At 42.7% G+C, this 22,644-nt stretch overlaps 1 protein-coding gene across 1 annotated transcript in view; it reads right to left on the bottom strand.

The window, feature by feature from the left end:
- LOC117882678 (cat eye syndrome critical region protein 2) overlaps nt 1-22,644 on the bottom strand; it is a 128,061-nt gene that overhangs the window by 65,993 nt on the left and 39,424 nt on the right. The window lies entirely within an intron of this gene.

Here is a 22,644-nt window from a genome sequence, read left to right as displayed (position 1 = left end):
AAAAGGTGCTGTCAGACCACATGATCTGTCCCCAAATGCCCTTTCCTTGAAAAAAACAGTGGAAAATAGCATGGCTTATTTCAGTACAAAGGAGTTCACTTAGAATGTGTAATACAGGAAGTGACCTATAAAAAGGATAAACTTCTTAAACAGTGATTAATATAAATCTTGTACATACTGAGAGAATGTATTGGTAATTTTATTTCTATTGGTAATTCATAGATTTATATTTACTCAACGTGGCTAAAAGTTTATGCAATATCAAAAATACTTAATTTTAGTTCAAAAACTTCACAAAATGACACGAAGCAATCTGCTTTCCATTAGTAACTATTGATAGTGCACAGCAAGAGTTAATAGAATAAAATTTAGTATGGATAGATAGCCTCGTCATAAGACACTATTCTTTATGGTTTTAGTATATACAATGGACTGAATACAGATTCATGGCTGGATGTTGCCCAACACACTATTAAATAAATGGTTATATTAATGGCTAGAGAATAAAGAATAATCAATAATGAGAAAAACATTTTAAGTGCCAAGAACTCTGATTAGACTCCTGCTATTACAACAATAAAAGTATTGATAACAGATTAAAATGATAAAATGCTGTTTTGTGTTTGTAAACAGAGCTCACCATATCCCTCGTGAGGGAGATAAACACATTTTACAAATAGGGAAACTGAGGCACAGAGCGGGTAAGTGACTTGCCTATGGCCACACTGCACATTAGTGGCAGAAAGGAATAGAGTCCTAGAAGTTACTTGTTTCCTACTCTAGCCCCTAGACAATACTGATGATAATTAAAAGATTTTATGGCCCATGGTTATGCCTGCCATCACCTGCATGAGGTAATGTTATCTCTATATTAATAGCAACTATGAGGCACATAAAAATTTGTTTGGTAAATGGTCAACATTCTGGTGGTATCTACCTTATGCAGGACTTAAAGGGTTACAGATTCCAATAAAATGTGCTTAGGGAAAAAAGGTAAGCAGTGTGACAAGACATCTGCCCATTCAGATAACTTACCACGGACAAAGTCCAACTCACAGAGGATGTAGTGTTAGGACACAGGAAGAAAGGAGACCCCATGAGAATTACTCCATTTAGGGCATACACCCCCAAAAACACCCTTGTCCGCAGGGCACTTACTTTTGTGCATTAAAGCAGTCACTCAGCATTCTGTCTTTGCCAGGATGTAGGAGCCTTTTGTAACAAGGTATATACAAATTGTTTCCCCTGAGCCTTTTCGATATGCTGTTTGACTAACACTCATCAAACAGTGGACACAATCCACTAAGATAGCCTAGTATCTACTGTGATTGTTTTCAATGTATAGGGGGGTGGGGGCAGAAAACTTCTGACCTTTACACAGTCAGAGTTCACCAGTCACTAGTGAAGATGCAATGTGCATTCTATAAGGCGTTGGCAAAGTGCTGTTGAAGGAGGATGACATACATATGGGGAATCAGACCAAACAGGACTGCAGTGGTATCAACCTATTTACCAAAACACAAAGCTAGGGCACTCCTAACATTACCTTTTCAGACATGTCTCAGTCACTTTGCAACCAGTGGAGGAAAAAGGACAACTGGGCTTTAAAGCAGTTCTAAAGCTGCAACACAAACACTTCACCAAAACTAAAACGGGAGTGGGATTAGGAAAGGAGGAAACTCAGCTGAGTTCTCATCTTCCAGAAGTTCAGCATCTCCGACTCTTGGGATCACTCCCCTCCGCCCACACCAAATTTTAGGAAAGAGCAAGAAGAGGGGTTAGTCACAGTCTCAGTGTCAGCTTGACAATGTTTGACAGACCCAAACAGCTCTTGTGATCTTTTTGGTATCTGTTTAAAAAAGATAATGACTTGTAATCTTTCCCATAGGGATCTCTCTTTCTACTGTTGCGTGGGTGATGCAATGTGAACAGTCAGGCAGAAACAGGGTTTTTAGTTTAATTCCTGCCAAGTGGTCCACTGACTGGTCTGTTTAATTTAATGTCGTTTTTCTCCAGCCAGGCAAGATTTTAACCTAAAAGGCTAATCCTGCAGTTCTTCCACGTGCATAACTGTCACTGAAATCAAGGGGAGTTGTGGGGATGGACACACGGCAGGATCACCACGCCCTGAAAGGGACTAAGCAGAGCGCAGTTCTAATGTTTCAGCTCGAGAACAAAGAATTAGCATGATACTCTTAATATGTTTTCATCTACTCCATTAACCCAGATCTTGTATGAAGAGAGAAAGAACATTTTTAAACTTCAATCCGAACAAGGGAAAATACAGCCAGGATGATAGCTAGTGCAGTGTTTAAGCAGGAGGACAATAAAATGATACAGCAGGGAATTACAGTACTTAGAGAAGAAACTCTCACTGGAAAGACAAGGTTCTCACTAACTTTACCCCTCAGCGCTCTGTCCCAGAGCTCAGTCCTGGGATAGGGCAATAAGTGACTCTCCCTCCTCACCACCCTCCCTCAACCCTTTGTTTTTCCCTTTTCTCTTTGAGCACTGAGCTGTGAGCACAGAAATCTGAACCTTGCCAAAATGCTTTGGGGACAGAACAGAAAGGAAACAGAAGAGGCAGCAAATCAGCAGAGGGGAGACCCAGTTCCTCCTCCTCCTCTGTAGTTTCAGAGAGCAACGGACAGGAGAAAAGCAGGATTCTCCCCCTCTCCAGCTGGCGTCACAGCTCATTAGGGAAAAGCCTGTTTAACGTCTTTCCCTCCCCCCAGCCCCATGACTAAATCCCTCTGTGTCATGCAATGGCTGTTGGGAAAAAGCACATTGCACAGAGCAAGGGTAACCACCTCACCAAGGAGAAGCACTGGCCTGAAGCAGGGTTATCTGGGGGAGGCGAGAGGGCAGAAATAGATCCCTCAGCACTAGCTGGGAAATAGCTTGCAGTTCTGCTTTGAGAGATGTAGGTTGTCTGGCAGGCTAATACTCTGCCCTGCTTAGGAGTCACATTACTCCCCACTTTTCCCCTTACTGACAACCCTGGGCAGGTATAATTAACCTTTTCAATGCTCTATTGGAAGCCCTGAAAGTCTGTGTGTGAAGTGAGTACTGTTAAGGAACTTTTATAAAACACATTCTGCCCTTGCTGCTGTGTCTTGTTGTTCTCAGTTTCTACCTCACTCCTTCCTTGAAGGGCCTGTAGGATACACATAGGTGCAGGGGCCTTTCCAGTAACTAGAGTGTTACAAATACAGCTCAAAGGCAACTGTGCCTGCAGAATCCCAAAAAAGCGGCTTTCAGCGTCCAGGTGAGGATAAAGCTGATCAACACATGCAGGTTACTGCTGGTGAACTCAAAGAACAAAATAATGAAAATTAGTGTGTTGGTATTGCAGCAATGAATATCCTAAAAACTGTTATAAACATCAACTCGGAGATGATACAGAGACCAGCAACGATGCTTGTATCCATTTATTTCTGATGAAAGGTCAATTCAAGTTAACGGTGACACTCCAGCTCTCTGGCAAGCTGTCACTATGGACCACGGAGCACAACATTTGGGTGCTTTTGCTTCGGAAGCCAGGTCCAAAACCAGCAGGCACTACAAGTTTAAGGACACAGAGAGCAGGTGCTCTGAAAGGCACACAGACTAGTCTGATGACGTAATGGTACAGAATTCTAATGCTATGTCTATGCTAGAGAACTCACCCGCCTGCAACTGAACTGGGTAACAGAATCAGTTTAGCACACTAGGTTAAGTATATCCATGCTCTCCACTGCAAATCAGTTTAATAACCCATGCTCTTTTGTCCTGTGTCGACACTCTTGCTGTACTAAACTTTCAATGACAATGCCTTCTGGGTATTGATCCCACAGTTCCACACTTTCATCTCCTTGGCATCGACAGTGTAGCTAACAGTGTAGTCTGAAACAGTTTCACCTGAGCCAGTTCTTGGACATGCTGAAAAGCAGCATCTACTCCAAACAGTCCGTGGAACACATAAAAACCCGATGAAACACTTTGCATGTGTGGACATCAGGGGTTTAAAAAGCATTCCTGAGGATTAGTCAAGTTCTTCACAGAGTACGTTTCCTCATCTGAGATATAGCTTCAGTGCCTCTGAAAAAGACTGCAAGCTTTTCTCTGAAAAAAATTAATTGGCCAGAAGATAAAGGGCATGCCACGTGGAGGGGTAAAGAAAGGAATATAGTTGTCCAGATTAGGCATAAAGATGGGGAGACCTGGAGTTGTTTTTTTATCACACTTCCAATCCACACTATTTATCCAAGGGTTCCCCAAGGCTGGCACATCTGCTTTACATCTCAGCCTGACCATTCCTACTTCCCCCTCCCATTATTTAATCAGCTGTTCTGATAGCTGTGGAAAGAAGCAACCACCCTCATCTGGACACTGGGCTTCTGGAAGCAGACAGTACTAGCTTGCAATACATGCCAGATATAAGAGTGTGACATCTCCTCCCAGTTTAACTGCCCTGGACCCCCGAGCTTGTATTTACTCCTTATCCTCAAATATCACCAGGGAAATCCCAGAGAACACCCATTCAATCTATTTTGGTAATGGGAGGAATCAACACAGTGAAAATGACCGCAGGCTACAACAGATTCTGCCACTAACCTGCCCAGGATAGCGTGAGCCACAGATGAACAGCAACATGCTACTCATATTTGGGGGAGGGAATGACACCCACAAAGATCCAATTCCACACAACCGCCAGAAGTAAACTAAGAAGAGACCATTCAAATTATTCAAACATCCCAGTTAAAGATTGTTGATTGGAAAACATCCAGCTATATGTGGATGAGCCCAAAGTGGCTGCCTGATCTGGTAATCCCAGCATGATGCTGCCCCACAGGGGAGGGGAGTCCTGGGGGGGGGGGGAGAGAGATCTTGAGCTTGTTGCACAGGCAGCATACATGGCCCTAAAGAGTGTTTCATGTTGCTGACAAGACATACCGTCCACCCAGCACCTAGCAGAGCTAATGGGCTCTAAAAAAAACAGAGGCCCTCTTTGGCTGTGAAACTGCAGCGAATGGAAGAGAAAGGAGGGGGAAAATGGGATTCCTAGAGGTTACTCCACTCCAGGAACCCAGGTGGCAGCACATTGGATGTTTTGGTAAAGGGTAGACGTCATGGAAAGAAATCTGGAAGGTTCCAGATCCTGATAGAGTCTCCAGATCAGATTATTTTACATGTCATGGACAGTGGATGTTGATTTCCCAAATATTTGCCAGGAGATTCACTCCTACTGCCTCAGCCACACAAACGTTACTCTCTGGCTCCTGTGCCTTCATTTCACTGATAGGTGGCTTGGCAACACCATTCAGATTTGTATTTGTGCAGCACTCCTCCTGCCTGCCCCAGCTGCGGCTAAACACCCCTTCCCAAACTGCCCAGTGTCCTTGCTTCCCTGCAGTCCTGTTGGCGATTGCACCGCGAGAGCCCGTCTATTACCCATTTTCAATAAGATGCTCAAGTGTTTTATGGCTTCCTGAGCTAAAAGCCCCCCCCCCCCGCCCTTCTGTATTTGAACTGCCTCCACAGCAAAGACAAAAGACAATGCCAGAGTTAAGTGTCAAACCACCCCCACCCCCCCTTTGCTGCCCTGACTCCTGGCAACAGGAACCTAATCGACAGCTCTCCTCAAGGAAACAGCTTCTTGGCACCTCATCCACTGGGGACTATTAACTCTGGAGAAGCCAGCATTCTACAGCCGTCTCACAGGGAAAGAGGAAGAGGCTTAACAGTGGCCCCAGCAGATAATATTTTGGGCTTACTGGCTCTTGTGTGCAGAGATGAGGGGTATAGGAAGGGTGGGAGCAAGTTCTGCATGGGGAATAGCAATTCCTGATGCAAAGGGAAGGTGACAGGAGGCCAAAAACCTTCCTCCCTCTTTTTTGCTCTTCAAATCTGTTTCTAATGCTAGTGTGTTTTGAGACTTCTGAATTTCTGTCCCTCCCCTTCCACTTTTTATAAGTACACTTTGGAGTCTACGTGGAATGCATTATAACAGGGGGCATAATGTTACAATAGGGCTGAGTAGAGGTGTGAGATGACAGCTTAATACAAAAGAGATGGTTATAAACAGAAAAACAGAGAGAGATTGTGGCATGACCTCCACAATGGCCAGACAAACCTGACAGCCACATCAACTGCCAATGGCAAAAACAAATCCCACCCGCTGCCAATGAATCAGAGACCTGATGGGAAAACCTTCATCTTCCTCTTCCCCACCAGCTCCACTCCCGCCTCTAAAACAGATTCCGTGAACTGATTTTGAATACTGTTAAGTTAAAATTAACTAGATTTGAAAACGCTGAACACAATTCAACACTGCTGTCCAGCATCGATGGACTCGAAGAGTGTTTTTATTTAGGGGAGAATATTTTTGTGCAGGTTGGAATATTTAAACATGATTTGGCATGCTACCTCCTTAAAACTCTCCTTTGCTGTGAGCCCTAAAAAAACCTCACCATGGCAAGGATGCTGGTGTGTTGAAAGTGCTGCCTATCATGCTGGCCAATAGCGTCTCATTGTTTCCTTGTACTTCCTGTCTGTCTGCCTGCCTGCATCTGTTGTCTCTTGTCTTACATTGTAAGCGCTTTGGGGCTTTTGTTCTCTTTGTACAGCACCTAGCACAATGAGATCCTGGTCCATGACTTCAGCTCCTAGCGCTACAGTAATACAGATAACAGCAGCCCCCAATGTCTAGCTTAACAGTGCTTAAAATGTTCAACCCATGTGCCCCCAGGGCCCCAAAGCTGCGTATCAATAATGACAATAATGTACTCCTTCCTCTGGGCTTCCATCGTGTCTTGTCTGCTCTGTAAGCCATTTGGGGCAAGGTCTAGCTGTGTTTTGTATTTCATGCTTTGCACTGTGCAGTCTCAACCCTTAAAATAATAGGCTTAAAATTGGGGTTGATAACAGTTTCTTACCAGGGTTGCAGAACATTTGGAGCACTGAAGTAACAAGCTAGTGGTTCCTATTCAGTAATCAAATATTAGCACTTTGCACTCTGATAGCACCTTTCTCCAAAATTCTTAAAGCTTTAACAAACATTTAATGAAGCTTCACAACACCCTTGTGAGGGAAGGTGGTAATATCCCCCATTTTACAGATGGGGAAACTGCCGCAGAACAACTGACTTTAGCAAGGGCACACTTTATTCAGTGACATGGCTGATAACTCCGGAGTCTTGACTCCAGGTTCCTGTTCTAGCCAATGCATCACCTCTGTTTTTCAGCAATGTTATTAGCAGACAAAGCACGTGGAGATCATGCGGTTTTCTCTCACTAACAGACAGCTCCTCCCTTTCAAAATAATCCCCTCTCCTCCAGAGCAGATCATCTACACCGTTTATCCATATGTCAATTATGCTGGTTGAAGAATAAGTATCAGCTTCTAAAACAGCACTGATCATGCTTCAAATAGGAGGGGGACAAAACGTGCAGACTCCACCCACACATTTGTCTTCTGTAGTTGAAAATAACTCCAGCACTTCAATAGGAGAGAAGACAAAGACCACGTGAATATCTGGAACAGCCTTATTTTGTACCTCATAGGCAAGGTACAATTTGTTGCCTAGAATGAATCTCTCCCATTAGTACCACCTGTATCAGCTGCATTCACACCATTTGACAACAGCACCAACAGATAGCTTAAGCTCCAATTTTTTAATGGTATGACAAATAACTTTATAACTAGGTTGGGCTCTCTAGGGGAGAGGGATGGAGGTCAGCAGGAGGCTAAGTAGATGCTAGGACTTTTCTGCAGTTAACACACTGCAGCATAAACTGTGGAAAGTTTTTAAGCTCCAAAAACTTGAGACACACCCATCTGCAAACCACTAGCTGGATTTCACTTGGTAAAGGCAGCCCGTCCACACATGCTGCAACTGAATGTCCCCCTTCACTGGCCATGTGGTTACAAACAGCTCAAAGCTCGTAGCAACTATGTTTTACATAGCATTGTAAGATGACGGCAATCACATACTTATTAGGGAATAGCATCAGCACTGCTATCTGCTGTCTATACACCAGTGCTTGATGCTATTCCCAGAAGCATCATGGGTTTAGATCCAGTGACTACAGTGCAGTGTGATAAATACAGAACGGCTGATCCTGTGATGTCGCCATCTTCTACAGTAAGAGGCTTCCTGGGTATCTGTTGAGAGTTCTGTTAAGCTTTTAAACCCACTGGTAACGTGGTGAACAGGCTGTAGCTTCAAAGCCAAAAGGCTTGAGGTAATAATCTGATTTCAAAACTCCTCCTCTCCAGCCAGAGGATGAGATCAGGACATGGCTGTTCTCCATTTTAGGTCTGGCTGTAGTGCTCATCTGCCCAGCATGTGGATAGGGGACAGAGAAGGAATGGGCACCAATACCTGAAGTGGATTATTTGGCTAAAATTCCTGTAAAGGTTTAAAGTCTTAGTTGAAATAGTATTAACTTTCTATAGGGATTTGCATGGTTCATTGCATATTTAGACTAAACATGTCTATTCATGCCAACTTTCACTTTTCTAGTTTCCTCGTTGTAAAGTGTCAGCTAAAGTTTGCGGTTTGCCATCATTCCTGTCTCAGAGATGATACAACAGCAGTGGCTTGGAACACTACCACCATGAAAGTTCTGCACAGAGGGAAGAGCACCTCTACCACTCACCCACCTTCTACACTATCACACACAGGGATATTATATTACCACTTGATGGGGATCCATCTTCTTGTGTGCTGGGACAAAAAAGATTTAGAGAACACCTTCTTAAGAATTAAGAAGGTTCCATTAGCCCAATTTCCAGGATTGTGGCTCTATTGACCATCTTCAACCACAGCAATAGTCCAACTTTTCTATTTGGGGAAAAGGTTCCCCCAACACCCTGCACTTCTCCAGAGAGAAAGCAGGATGCAATGCTAAAGGAAAACACACCAAGCTATAAAAGGGTTTAAAGCCCTGCATCTCCTTTAATTTCATCTTTCCAGCCAGCCATTCTAATTCCCGGTGAGCAGGGCCGCCCAGAGGATTCAGGGGGCCTGGGGCAAAGCAATTTCAGGGGCCCCTTCCATAAAAAAAGTTGCAATACTATAGAATACTATATTCTCGTGGGGGCCCCTGCGGGGCCTGGGGCAAATTGCCCCACTTGCCCCCCCGGGTGGCCCTGCCCATCAGCTGCTATCCTCCCCTACTTCCAGTGCAGTCAGATCTAAATACCTACCACAAATAAACCATAGCCTGTGATTCAATGGGGAGATTGGTCTTCTTATAGTGCTAGCAACATCAAAAGTAAGGATAATACTTACTCTGGGTAAAAGCAGGGAGAAGCCACAGATCTCTGTTTGAAGCTGAACAGATTGGAACTATGGAGTTTATAAAGCTTGCTGTCAGTATGCACCGGACCCCATCTATTCCATGATTGCATAGAATTTCCTCTTGCCACAAAATTGTACTCCAAAATCCAAGCTTCCATTTCAAAATATCTTTTGGTTTTAGCAAAGAAAACTTTGAAAAGGTGAAATGAGCATAAATCGATGCAGTGTTGTTTATCCTGCAGCCTGAAACAATCACTCTGAGAAGTGTGAACTGCCTCTCTCAATGGGGTTAGTCTGAAGCCTAAAGATGACATTTGAAGACAAAAAGAAGAACAGGAGTACTTGTGGCACCTTACTCCTGTTCTTCTTTTTGCGGATACAGACTAACACGGCTGTTACTCTGAAATTTGAAGACAAACATTGTAAACTAGCTCACTGCTGATCATTTAGCAGAAACCTCCAGCTAATGTGCTTCTTTCACAGTCCCAAACTGCTTTCCATCTGTTCGAGGTGGCAAAAATCACAACCCTATCCCCTATTTAGCTGCCAGAAGCACCGGCTTTTCCCCCAGACAACTTCCACAATGGAGTTATATGTTAATACAAAAACTATGGTCTTATAATAAAAGGTGGGGGAAATGTATCACATCAGTACAGTAGTGTCTGTGTATTTTGATGTCAAATTTAATTTGACATCAAAATACACAGACACTATTGTATTGATATGATACATGAACTAGTGGTCAGTCTTGTCAATGGAAAGGGCATAGGAAGAATGCCAGATATTGGAACACTGGTGTCAGAGGTCTAACGTGAGACCTTAATGCAAATGTATCTCAGTTATTTTTGATAGTGCCTATCCCTGAAGAATCCAAGCCATTAAAATTAATCTAAGGAGAAGTTACCTTTTCAAATACTCATAGCACAGCCTTCAACTCCATGTCAAAATGTCATCAGACCCATGCAAAGGCACCCCCATGCTTTTAAAGCCTGGTAGAAACTGAATGGATCTGTCCCTCAGTGATTGCACGCTAACATTCTCAGGCTGGCCTCTCAATCCCAATTGGAATTCCACACTTCCTCAGCTCTCCTGCTGAACACACAGTTCTGCCCTGCTCCACTGAGCCGTCATCTTCCACAGGATGCTAGTAAAAAAAAAACCAAATAGGACCCAACGTGTTGCTTAGTGACCAAGACGGTTGCTCTCACCACTCAGAGCAGCTGAAAAAAGAACCAGGAACCTCGCAGGAATTCACATTCCACTAATCATAGCTGGGGAGAAGAGTCTGGTTAGAAGACAAAATCTGGGGGGCAGGTTTTAAACTGTTAAATTAAGACAAGAACCCAATTTTAGGCCTAAGGTCCTGGAACGCTTTGTGACTCATTGTGAGTAACTTGACATTACTACAATTACATCAGTGCAAACAACTCAGAGTAGCACCTCTTGGCCAGACATGACAATGAACTAGCCAGAGTTACCTCCAGAGCTGGGGCAGATAGTTTACTCTGGTGTTCACTAAGGAGAGTGAAATGGAGCTCGTCTCATAAGTCATTAGGAGTCAGACACTCCACAGTCGATCCTAGGCCTGAGGTACTGTTCTACATAACAACGATGGTAAAGTGTTTACCAGCTCCATCTCTTTCTCCTTTATCTTTCTAGTGCATAGACTGGATATTTTTCTCAGATATATTCTGTACAAAAGTCATTCTGTGTAGTGGCTAAAGGAACAAAGATTTACATAGAACTTTTCCTCAGTTATCTGCAAATTGCTGACTGGAAACCTTCCTTCAGCAGTACAGTTTTCTCCATTTCTCAGAAATGACGGACTAAGGAGACTCCTAGCAGAGGAAATACTAAACTGGTGGCAACAGACCTCGGACGTGGAACACAGCAAGGACTGACTGTGACTTGCATCAAGGCCAGGGTCTTTGAAACTGCTTTATTTTGTCAGAACAGAAATTAGATTCCTCACTAGATACAGCACCAGGGTTAATATCAGGTTTATTAAACCTTTTTTGCATATACAGCTTTTTGAAAAGGATGATCTTGTGGTTAAAGCACAGGTCTGGGGACGAGGAAACTCAATTTCTATTCCCCATTTTGTTACAAACTGCTTGTGTGACACTGGGCAAGTCAATTCAACATTATGCTTTTGTTTCCCACATCTATAGAACAGAGATAGCACCTAAACCTCCTATCAGGCTTAATATAACAAGAATCTCACTGGATAGTTTACAGACCTCTCAGTGATAGAGAGACCGTGTAGATCTTGTCTAAGGAGGCTTTTCTCTTAAAAACTCTCCTAACGGTGCATCTCAACTGGTACTAGCAACAATGGGTGTTGCCAGGATACTCAGGGCACAAGTATTTGCATCATGTTGTCTAATCCCACTCCAAGCAGTTCTAGAGGACACAGTAGTAAATATGCTTGTGTTCAGTGTACACTAACACTTCCACTGTTGCTACCACAAATGGGGCTGAACCACAAATAGTGAACTAGAAGGGAGATTTTAAGGAAAAGGTCAGTTTAGACAAGACTATAATCGATAGATCTCCCTTGCATGGTGCCCTCTCCCTACAAGTCTATAATCACCATACAAGTAGAATATCAATGCCCTAAAGGGTCCCTGATTTTCAGGGTTTAAAGTAGAGAGAGAGACCAAAATAACAAACAATAAGGCAAAACATAACATTCAGGGTGTGAAACAGCCGCCATAACTTTGCTTCACAGAGTCAGTACATTTTTAGAAGTTTCTGCTCTGGAAACCAATATTGGCTCCAGCACAAGGATTTTTCTCAGAATGCAAACACCATATTCACAACTACCATTTATATTTGTTAGATGTAACTAATGGAACCACTAAGATGTGCACACAACAGACCTGAGGAACTGATATCATCACAGTTATCTTTGTCTTCTCTTCCCCCCTTTATTACTGCATACATTCCATCCTGTTTACAATTAGATTGTAAGTTCTATGGGGAAGGGACTGGATCTTGTGTGTTCTGTAACATGCCCAGCAGACTTTCGTGAACGGTACAAATAATGGGGGGGAAAACCAAGAAGGACCCCCATCTCTGTTCAGAATTCTTCAGATATCCTTGTGTTTTCATACTACTTATAGCCATTCTGGTGCCATAAGCATTACCAGGACTCCATACTGTGATACATATTGAGCCTGTACCAAAAGGCATCCCACAAAACCTGCCAAGGATCCAATACTGCCCACTTCCAGAGATGAGATTTACCAACAGTTTGATTATGGTATTCTTATGTTCCTACTTGAGCAACTCACCTACGGATTAAAGGCGCCTGAATATCACCTTTGTTGGTAGGCACAATAGTATTTCTTGCAAACCCAAGCATAAGATTTTTTTTTTTAGCCACACTCCATACCCAAAGACTGTTTTCAACTCATTCTCTCCTAGCACACAGCAGATCCCAGAGGTCATTTCAGCTGAGTAACCTCTGAACCACATCCACCCCAATCAAAAGAGCCTCCACTCAAGAGACTGTCAGCTCTGCCCATTCTAGAGTTACTCACACAGAAGGAAGTTATCAAACCACAACAACCAAGCTTAATTTTCCCCTCAAATAAACCCCCAGCACAGAGTAAATTCTCAGCTGAACGGCAGCAGAATTCCACCAAGGCCAGGCCTGGGGTCATTGAATTCTGCACTTTCCAGAAACCCAGTTCCTTATGCAGGGCCAGAGCTCAAGGGACCTTGTTTAACATTGCATTAAAAGCATTTCAAAAGTGCAGCCACATTGATTTCTAGCCAAGCTGCAGAGCTGGGCTTGGAATCAAAGCCAGCTTGTCCCACCTGCCTTTCGGACTGAAAGGGGCATGTTTCCAATGTGCCAGTCTGATTTCCAGGTGAAAGGGAGCATATAAGGAGATAAAAGGCACAAAAAGGGAGACCAGTTCTTTGTTCTAGCATCATTTCTGAAGGAGCTGGAATATAGCCTAGTCCACTGCATTCATCCTTTAGAACAAGTATCTAACTTTTCTGGCACAACGTGCTGATCTGCACAAATGCTAATACTCACCATTGGCTATATACAATGTCAAATGGCTAAGAGTTCTAAAGGACAAGCTCACACAATGGCAAAAAGCAGGAGTCCCAAATACTGGAAGGGGACAGAACAGGCCACTGGATTCAGGGTAATTTAGCATGATCTTATTCTCAGACTAAAAACTACTTTATGGTGGAGTTAAAATTGAGAGTATGTATCAGTAAAGTAAGTGTAAAACAAAACAAAAACAAAAAAAACCCAACCCAACCATTACTGGGAGGTTGTACTTATCCCCAAAACCAAGCATTATATTATAATATAAAGCCAGGAAATTGAGAGTTAAGGTTACACTTTAAATAAATCCAAACATGGTAAGCTGTGGAAATGCACATCCAAACATCTCAACTCTACCTTGTAGTGAGGTCATACAATAACTATATGATTATGATTAAGGCACATTTTAGTGTCTGTAATCCCTGAGTAGACTAAACTGATTTTTAAAGGCAATTTTTTATTCCCATATTCCCCGCCCCATGGTATCATTGGTAAATGACTGGTTTTGCTACCTTTCAAACATATCAGCCCCACCTAAGAGCACCCTGAACTAGCCCCGTAGCCTATATAACCATAACCATTAGATACAACAATCTTTAATAAATCTGACTTAATTCAACCTAACTTCTCCAACTATAGTCTATGCACAAGAGTTCAGAGTTTTAAGTATATGGGAGATTTTAAGTGTTTGAGTTATTCTATTATTAAGGACATCTGGACAAAGAAGAGACTGGCAGATATTAAATTTCTGAAATGACCCAGGGTTGCGTTTTTTGTATTATTCATTTTTACTTAGGTAAAATTTAATTCATAACTTAGTTAACAGATTTACTTAATAAATTATTAGAAAATTAATTCTTTACTCAAGAAGCCTGGGGAGGTTACGCTATATTTTCCCATACCTCACAAAGACACTGAATACCTGATTTATGTGCACAATGGAACTCAGCTTTAACTATTGAGCCACGATAAGCACCTCCATAATAAATGTGGCTAAAACAATGGCCATCTCCAAATTGCAGATTACACTGTAACTATACCTGTTGGTTCCAAAGGAGCAGCGGAGGAAGTGCATTAAGCTCATCTCCCCACATTTATAGGCTGCTATGGAACACTACAAATCCATGCTTGAGCTGGGACTATACAAAGTTCAGGTCAAGATTTTTTTTTTTTTTAATGGGTGCATAAAATTAGGCTACAATGTCCGTATTGAGGCATTTAAATTATTTTTCAAAAATTTGGAGCCCCAGCAGCTTCCTCTTATTTCAAGCTACTGGGTACTCCTTATAATATAAGGAGATATACCTATCTCACAGAATTGGAAGGGACCCTGAAAGGTCATTGAGTCCAGCCCCCTGCCTTCACTAGCAGAATCAAGTACTGATTTTGCCCCTGATCCCTAAGTGGCCCCCTCAAGGATTGAACTCACAATCCTGGGTTTATCAGGCCAATACTCAAACCACTGAGCTATTCCTCCCCCCATGTAGACAGGGCCTAAATAAAATGATGTATATGAGAGAAGAGAAGAGGAGTGGCTCTAACAAAGTAATGTGCATTTGCAGTTTTTAGGTTTGACTAGTCTTGTATAGTTCCAGGATATTTTTTTTCCCTTTCAAGTACGTTTCCTACCTTCTTTTTTTTTTTTTTTTTTTTGGTCAAGGGGTAAGAGAAGGGGGGGGGGGGGGGGGGGGGGGGGGGAGAGAGGATGATTAGTGGTGAAAGGCTTGTTGAAAGGAGTCTTTAGCAGGAATTTGGAGAGTGAGGTGGCTAAAAACGCCAGAGGAGGGAGGCTGTTCCAGGTGTAGGGGGAAAATGAATAAAGGAGCAGATGTGTGTGGGGAAAAAAGGAGATTCCTGTGAAAGGAGAGTAGCTGGCAGAGTACAGAGCACCAACACGGGTATAGGATAAAAGGCCAGCTGACATGTAGCCAGGGTAGCACTGTGCAGAACTTTGAAAGGAAGAACAAACAGTTTAAACTTGATACAGAATCAAACAAGTTAGTGGAAAGATTCAAGCAGCTTCAAATGGCAGACACAGAAAATTTTGGCTGCTGAGTGTTGAATGATTTGGAGAGACAAGAGATGAGTCTTGAGAAGAAATTAAAGTAATATGGAAGAGAGATAATGATGGTATGGATGAGAATTTTGGCAGAAGATATATATAAGGAAGGGGATTTGAGATGTAGAGTGAGCAAAGATGTGATTTTATGGGAGTCTTGATGTGACAAGAGGGGGGAAAAAAAGGGATGAGGGAAGAAGGAAACCCAAGATGTAAAAACTCCACCATCCTTCCAATTCCTCAAGGCAAGCTAACAGAGGTGGAGAAGAAAGGAAGATGTCATTTAGTTTGATGTGTTCGTTTAGCTTGAAGAAGTACCCAATATCCAGAAGATTATACGAGAGATGGGCAGTGATCTGAATCTGGACAGAATGGAAGAGAGCAGGAGGTAAAGAGAATGATTTGGGAAGGAAGGATGATCTTGTGGTTACAGCACTGGACAGATTCATGAGATCAAGGTTCACTTCCCAGCTGTGCCACAGACTTCCCTCATGACCTGGAGCAAGTCAGCTATTTTCTCTGTGCCATCTGTAAAATGGAAAAATACTTTCCTAATTCACAGGGGTGTTGTGCGGATAAATTAGCAAATGCTTGTCAGGTTCTCAGACACTAGGATGATGATCATAAGCATCCAAAAAGAATACTTGAATTCTGTGTACTGGCCACAGGTTTACTGGATTGCAGCATAGTACAGAACGAGACACAGAACTCAGCAGTACAAAGGTATGCACTTTCAGGAAACCAATTTTGGGAAATTAAATCTAATAAGACGTAATGGAAAGGAATATTAAAATTCACAAGGATAGAAGACTTGGAAAGCCTTACTTAAGGTGATGACAAACTGCAATTCCTCTGAAAACGAATGCCAGGGACATGAAACTATCAACATGACTTCACGGGGAAACTGAGCCGAACGTTATATTGTAATACCTGGATCTAAACTATATATGGAAGGCAAATTACATATTGCAGGGTATGTGCAGGACCAGATTTAGGGGCAGATGGACAAGGCGACTGCCTGGAATGCCAGGCTTCGGGGGGGCACCGCGCTCACAGATTTACAGATCCTAGTGTACACATTTATCATGCAAATCGTACATCAAAGTTGTGAAATGGGCTACAAATGCAATACGAAATAAGGTATTCAAAAGTTTAACAAATGGGGGGAGGGACGCAGAAGACTCTCCTTGCCTGGGGCACCATTTGGTCTAGGACCAGCCCTGGGTGTGCGGGTAAGGTGGGGCAGCACTATACCTAAAATTTCCATAGATTTCTGTTGAAAAGTGATTTGAAGGAAGAACACTTTGCAATAGAATCTGGGATACAAATTCTAAGTTATAAGAATACAAATATAGTAATGGAGAATATACAACCTGCCTCTGCCTCAGGACAGTGACAGCACCAAAAATATGCTAAAACAAGCAGCACAGGCGATTTCAACTATCCAAATAATATTAATGTTTCAAGCATTACACTGGGACACTTCAGAGAAACAATTTAACAACATAAATAATTGCTTCTTAGAACAGCTAGTCCTGAGTAGAGCTGGCTGAAACTCAGAATTTCCTGTTTGCTGGAAACCTACACTTCAAATTTTGTTTCTATTCAGATTTGGAACAAAAACTAAAAAAAAATTAAACTACTTGTGAAACAAAGTCTGAAAAAAAATCATTTTAAAAAGTTTTCATTTTGAAAACATTTGGAATTTCAGTTTGAAATAAAATGTTTGTTTTGCAATTAATATTTCATGACTGATCGATAGTAGTGCATGTATGAAAATTAAAATCAAATTTGAAAATGAAAATTGTTTCAAAACAAAATTTTTTCCAAAACAAAAGCTTTTCTAATTAATAAAAAATTTCAAAACACATGGTTACTGACATCTCCATAATTTTGCAAAATATTTCAGTGTCAACAGAACTGCATTTGCTAAAGGAAAGCTGTTTTGTAGAAAATTTTCCAACCAGCTGTAGTACTGGAGCAAACAACAGGAGTCACAAGTATGGTACCTGAACCGGTTCAAGCAGTAATTGGCAGTTGAACGACTAAGTAACAGTGACCAGGACATGATTAACTTCAGTAACCTTTTGGTACGATCCCTTCCATAAATTAGCACTGCGGCACTAAACTCTCTGAAGAAGGATTGTTTGTTTAAAAAATAAATACCCTGTTTTGAAAGAGCTTAAATAAAAGAGATAAAGGGTTAATATCCTTTTAGACTTAGCAGGGAGGAACTTACGCATACTGTATTACCGTCACAAAAAGCATGTATACTTCAACAAAAATAAAAGCAGGAATGCAACAAAAAGTGTAGTTAAAATGGTAAGGCACAAGAAGTTTATTCAAGTCAAAAAAGAATCCTTCAGAAAGTGGAAATCCCACCCAACTGAAGCCAATACAAGGAACAAAACTATATTAGGTAAAATGTAATATGGGAATTAAGCGTGCTAAGAAGTTTAGAACAAAGGCAGAGATATTAAAAAATATTTTTTTAAGTATATCAGAAGTAGGAACCCTGCAAGGGAGATTGTGGGTTCTCTAGGCTATCCAGTACTAAAAGGAGCAAATGAGCAGGATAAAGTAGATAGAGAATTTAAACAAATTCTCTGCATCAGTTTTCGCCAGAGGATGTTGGAGAGACACCAGTAAAAAGAGTACCTCTCAAGTAGGTACCATAACAATGAAGTCCTGTAAGACTGCAGTGTTCAAAGTAATGTTGAAACAAATTAATTTTAATTGCAAACGGACTGGCCCTGATAGTATTCATCCAAGTGTTCCAAAGGAATTTAAGAATGAAGTGGCAGATTACATATTTTGTTGGCAGCTCTATCATTAAAATTAGATACTACACGCAGCAAGGCTGCAGGGTAGGCACTGTTGTGGCTTTCTTTTTAAAAAAAGGTACTGGGGTGATCCTGGGATTTACAGACCAGTGAGCCTTCCTTCAATACAGTACCAGGTAAAATAGCTGAAGTATGTAGTTATAAAATACTCAGATGAACATGGTACCAGAGGCACAAACCAGCATGGCTTCTATAGAGGAAAATAACTCCTCCAATCTATTAGAATTCTTTGAGAGGAGTCAAGATAAAGAAGAACTGGTAGATAAAATTAATTTGATTTTCAAAAAAACTTTGGTAAAAATCCATCACGACAGGTTATTAAGGAAACTAGTCATTCAGGTGAGAGGTAAACATCTGTCAATAGATTAAGGCTAATTAAGAGGAAACAAAGAGCAGGAACAAATGGCCAGCTTTCAACAGGGTTAATAGGGAACCCCAAGAATGGATTCTTGGATCAGCGCTTAATATATTTTATGATTTGGAAAGGGGTATAAAAAGTGAGGTGGCAAAACGTGCTGGTGACACTATTTAGGTCAGTCAAGACACAGAGGATAGTGAAGAATTTCAGAAAGACCTAACAAAGCCAGGCAATTGGGCCACACAATGGTAAGCAACATTCAGCATATACAAGCACAAGGTAATGCAAACTGGCAGGAACAGTTTGAACTACTAATACACACGGATGGGTTCTTTATTAATCGTAGCCATTCAGGGGAAAGAGCCTAGTGTCCTTGTAGAAACCTTAGGAAAAACATCTGCTCAGTGTGCAATGGCGGTCAAAAAAGCAAACAGGTAAGTTAGCTTGTATTATACAGGGATAGAGAAAAGTACTGAACACACAATTCCCATTTATAAATAGGTAGTACACCCTCCCCTTGAATATTGTATTTCAGGGGTTCTCAAACTTCATTGCACTGTGGTCCCCTTTTGACAACAAATTTACTCCTGGTGGAATTCTGTGCCAACGCGTGTGCAGAGAATTCTTGTCCCTCGCATATTTCTTTGCTTTCCTGCAGAAAAATGACTTTCTGACAGGGAAGCTGCAAGAGCAGTCATGCACCACTCCTTAACTGTGCAGGTACATTGTTTCAGGCACCTGGAGCAGCCGGCAGAGAGGTAAATCACCTCAGGGTGGGGACATCCCAGCCAGTGGCTCCTACCCTGAGCCAGGATCAGCTGCTAGTCCTGGCTGGGCTGGAGGCAGGAGAGGATGGGATTTCCTCTTCTCTGCAAGAGTGGCTGTGTCAGACCCACCCCCAAAAACCTCCCACAGCTGCAGGAAGCTCAGCATACTCCCCTGCTTCCTGCCCTCATCGCTCCTCAGCTGTGGGAGGAGGGGTCACTCTACAGGGAGCTGCTCCCCCATCTGCCCAACCCCCGTGCCTCTGGACCTCCCATGCCCAGACACTCCAGCCAAGTATCACCTCATATCCCCAGAATCCCCCTAGTCCTCCAGACCCAAACCCCACCCCACTGAACCTCAACCCTTGCACCAGGAGCCCCCCTGCCTCCAGACCCCCAACCCTGCACCCAGACCACCCCCCACTGAGTTCCCTGCACTCAAACCCCCACCCTGACGAGCCACACCCCACTGCACCACTCTGAGCCCCCACATCCAGACCCCCATGCCACTGACCCCCAGCCCACCAAGCTCCACTCCCCAGCACACAGCCCCCCTGATGAGACCCCAGGCCCAGGCCCCTCCGCTGAGCCCCAACAACCTTCACCTGGAAGCCTCTGCAGAGTTCCATTGCCCCTGAACCTGGAAACCCCCAACGAACCTCTGTGCATCCAGATCCCCTCACTGAGCTGCCTGCACCCAGATTGTCCCACACATAATCCTCTCACCCCACACCTAGATCCCCCCATACTGAGCCCCTCTTGGATACTGCCTGGTTGAGCCTGCCTGCCGCACACCTGGTATGCCTGGTGCAGAGGGGCAGGGCCCCAGGGTGTTTCTGGGGCAGGCCCAGGCCTTGTGCTGTGTCAGGGTCGGGTGCAGCCTCACCACTCAGTCTGTGTCCCTGGGGTGAGGAGGCTGCAGGGTGATCTCCCACCTTCGTACAGCCAGTGACCTGTGCTCCCCACTGCCATGCTGGAACCTCTACATTTATTTATTGACAAATAAAACTTGCAGAATTTTAAAATTTTGTGCGCAGAATTTTTAATTTTTGGTGCAGAATGCCCTCAGGAGTAAATAAAAATTACTACATGACCCCAGGAAGGTGGACTGAAGCCTGAGCCTACCCAAGCCCCACTGCCACAGGCAGGGGGCCTGTAACCTGAGCCCCGCCACCCAGGTCTGAAGCCCTCAGGCTTCGGCCCTGGGCAGTGGGGCTCGGGCTTAGACTTGCTGGAGCCCAGGACTGAAATCAAATGCCAGCCCTGGTGACCCCATTAAAACAAGGTCACAACCCACTTTGGGGTCACAACCCACAGTTTGAGAACCGCCACTGTATTTGATTCTGGTCATTCCAGCTGAAAAAAAGGAAACAGCATAAACAGAAAAGCTCAACCACAAAATATTACAGACTTAGAAAGACACCTCTATGCAGTGTTAGTCTAAATTTACTTGTAATCCTAATTTTGTAACTATCTGAACCCTAATTATCTAAAACCTGGATTACCCGAAATCCAGAAATTCTCCTGAAATCAGAATTTCAATTATTTTCAAAAATTTGAATTGGTAGAAAGGAGATAAATAAGAGGTGACATAAATGTATATAAAATGTATGTACAGAGAAAGTCAGCTGAGTGCACCTATTTCCCTTTTTCATAATATAAGTACAAGGAGTTTCCCAATGAAATAAAAGACAATAGATTTCAAAGTGATCACAGGAAATATTTATTTTTACATAAGTACTCCACTTAGGAAGGAACAATCAGTTGCACGCATACAAAATGGGAAACGACTGCCTAGGAAGGAGTATTGTGGAAAGGGATCTGAGGGGCATAACAGATCATAAGCTAAATATAAGTCAACAGTATAACACTATTGCAAAAAAAGCAAACATCATTGTGGGATGTATTAGCAGGAATGTTGTAAGCAAGACACGAGTACTAATTCTTCCACTCTACTCTGCGCTGATTAGGCCTCAGCTGGAGTATTGGGTCCAGTTCTGGGTGCCACATTTCAGGAAAGAGGAGGACAAATTGGAGAAATTCCAGAGAAGAGCAACAAAAATGATTAAAGATCTAGAAAACATGACCTATGAGGAAAGATAGAAAAAAGGTTTGTTTAGTCTGGAGAAGAGAAGACTAAGAGGGGACATGATAACAGTTTTCAAGTACATAAAAGGTTGTTTCAAGGAATAGAAAGAAAAATTGTTCTTCTTAACCTCTGAGGATAGGACAAGCAGCAATGGGCTTAAATTGCAGCAAGGGAGGTTTAGGTTGGACATTAGGAAAAACTTCCTAAATATCAAGGTGGTTAAGCACTGGAATAAATTGCTCAGGGAGGTTGTGGAATCTCCATCATTGGAGATCTTTAAAAGCAGGTTAGACAAACACCTGTCAGGGATGGTCTTCTAGATAATACTTAGTCCTGCTATGAATGCAGGGGACTGGATTAGATGACCTCTCAAAGTCCCTTCCAGTCCTATGTTTCTATGATTCTGATAATACATTTTAACTTTTTAAACTCTCCTCTGCAAAGCCTTATTTAGGCAAAAATGTAACAGGATTAAAAATGGATTAGCTAGCTAGACAGTAGTGACCGGACATCGTCATCACCAACGAGGACAGGAAGAAGATCATCCTTGTGGACGTCATAGTGCCCTTTGAGAACAGAACCCTGGCCTTCCGTGATGCCCGAGCTTGAAAGGTGGAGAAATATGCCACTCTGGCCGATACCTTGAGAGCTAAGGATTACCAGGTTCAGACACAAGGGCTGATCATCGGAGCCCTGGGTGCATGGGACCCCAGTAATGAGCGAGCGTTAAAGAGAATGCGGAATCGGTCAGTGCTACGCTCGGCTGATGCGGCAACTCATGGTGTCGGACGCTATCAGGTGATCGAGGGACATCTACATAGAACACATCACTGGATATCGGCAATATCAGGAGGGATGAGCTGGAGTGCCGATGAGAAGCGCGGTGAGGAAAGTAACTGAAATACTTTCCTCATGGATTGTATTTTCCAAAAGGACAATCTACACTCATTCCTGTATTTGCTTTCTACAACCAACTCTCTGTATAACTTTTCATGAGTGATATACCCAAGTATTCAGATTCTAATATCTAAATTGTATTGTTTAAATATATTCATCTAAATTTGGGTTATTGCTGATTATGCACTAAATGTATCTTATGACTTTTTAAAACAAACTATACCCAGATGTACCGACACTCTTTTCTTAACCTGTGTAATATATAATTTTTTTTAA

The sequence above is a fragment of the Trachemys scripta genome, chromosome 1, assembly GCF_013100865.1.
Source record: "Trachemys scripta elegans isolate TJP31775 chromosome 1, CAS_Tse_1.0, whole genome shotgun sequence".
Lineage (NCBI taxonomy): Eukaryota > Metazoa > Chordata > Testudines > Emydidae > Trachemys > Trachemys scripta.
This window is presented reverse-complemented; position numbering and strand designations above follow the sequence as displayed.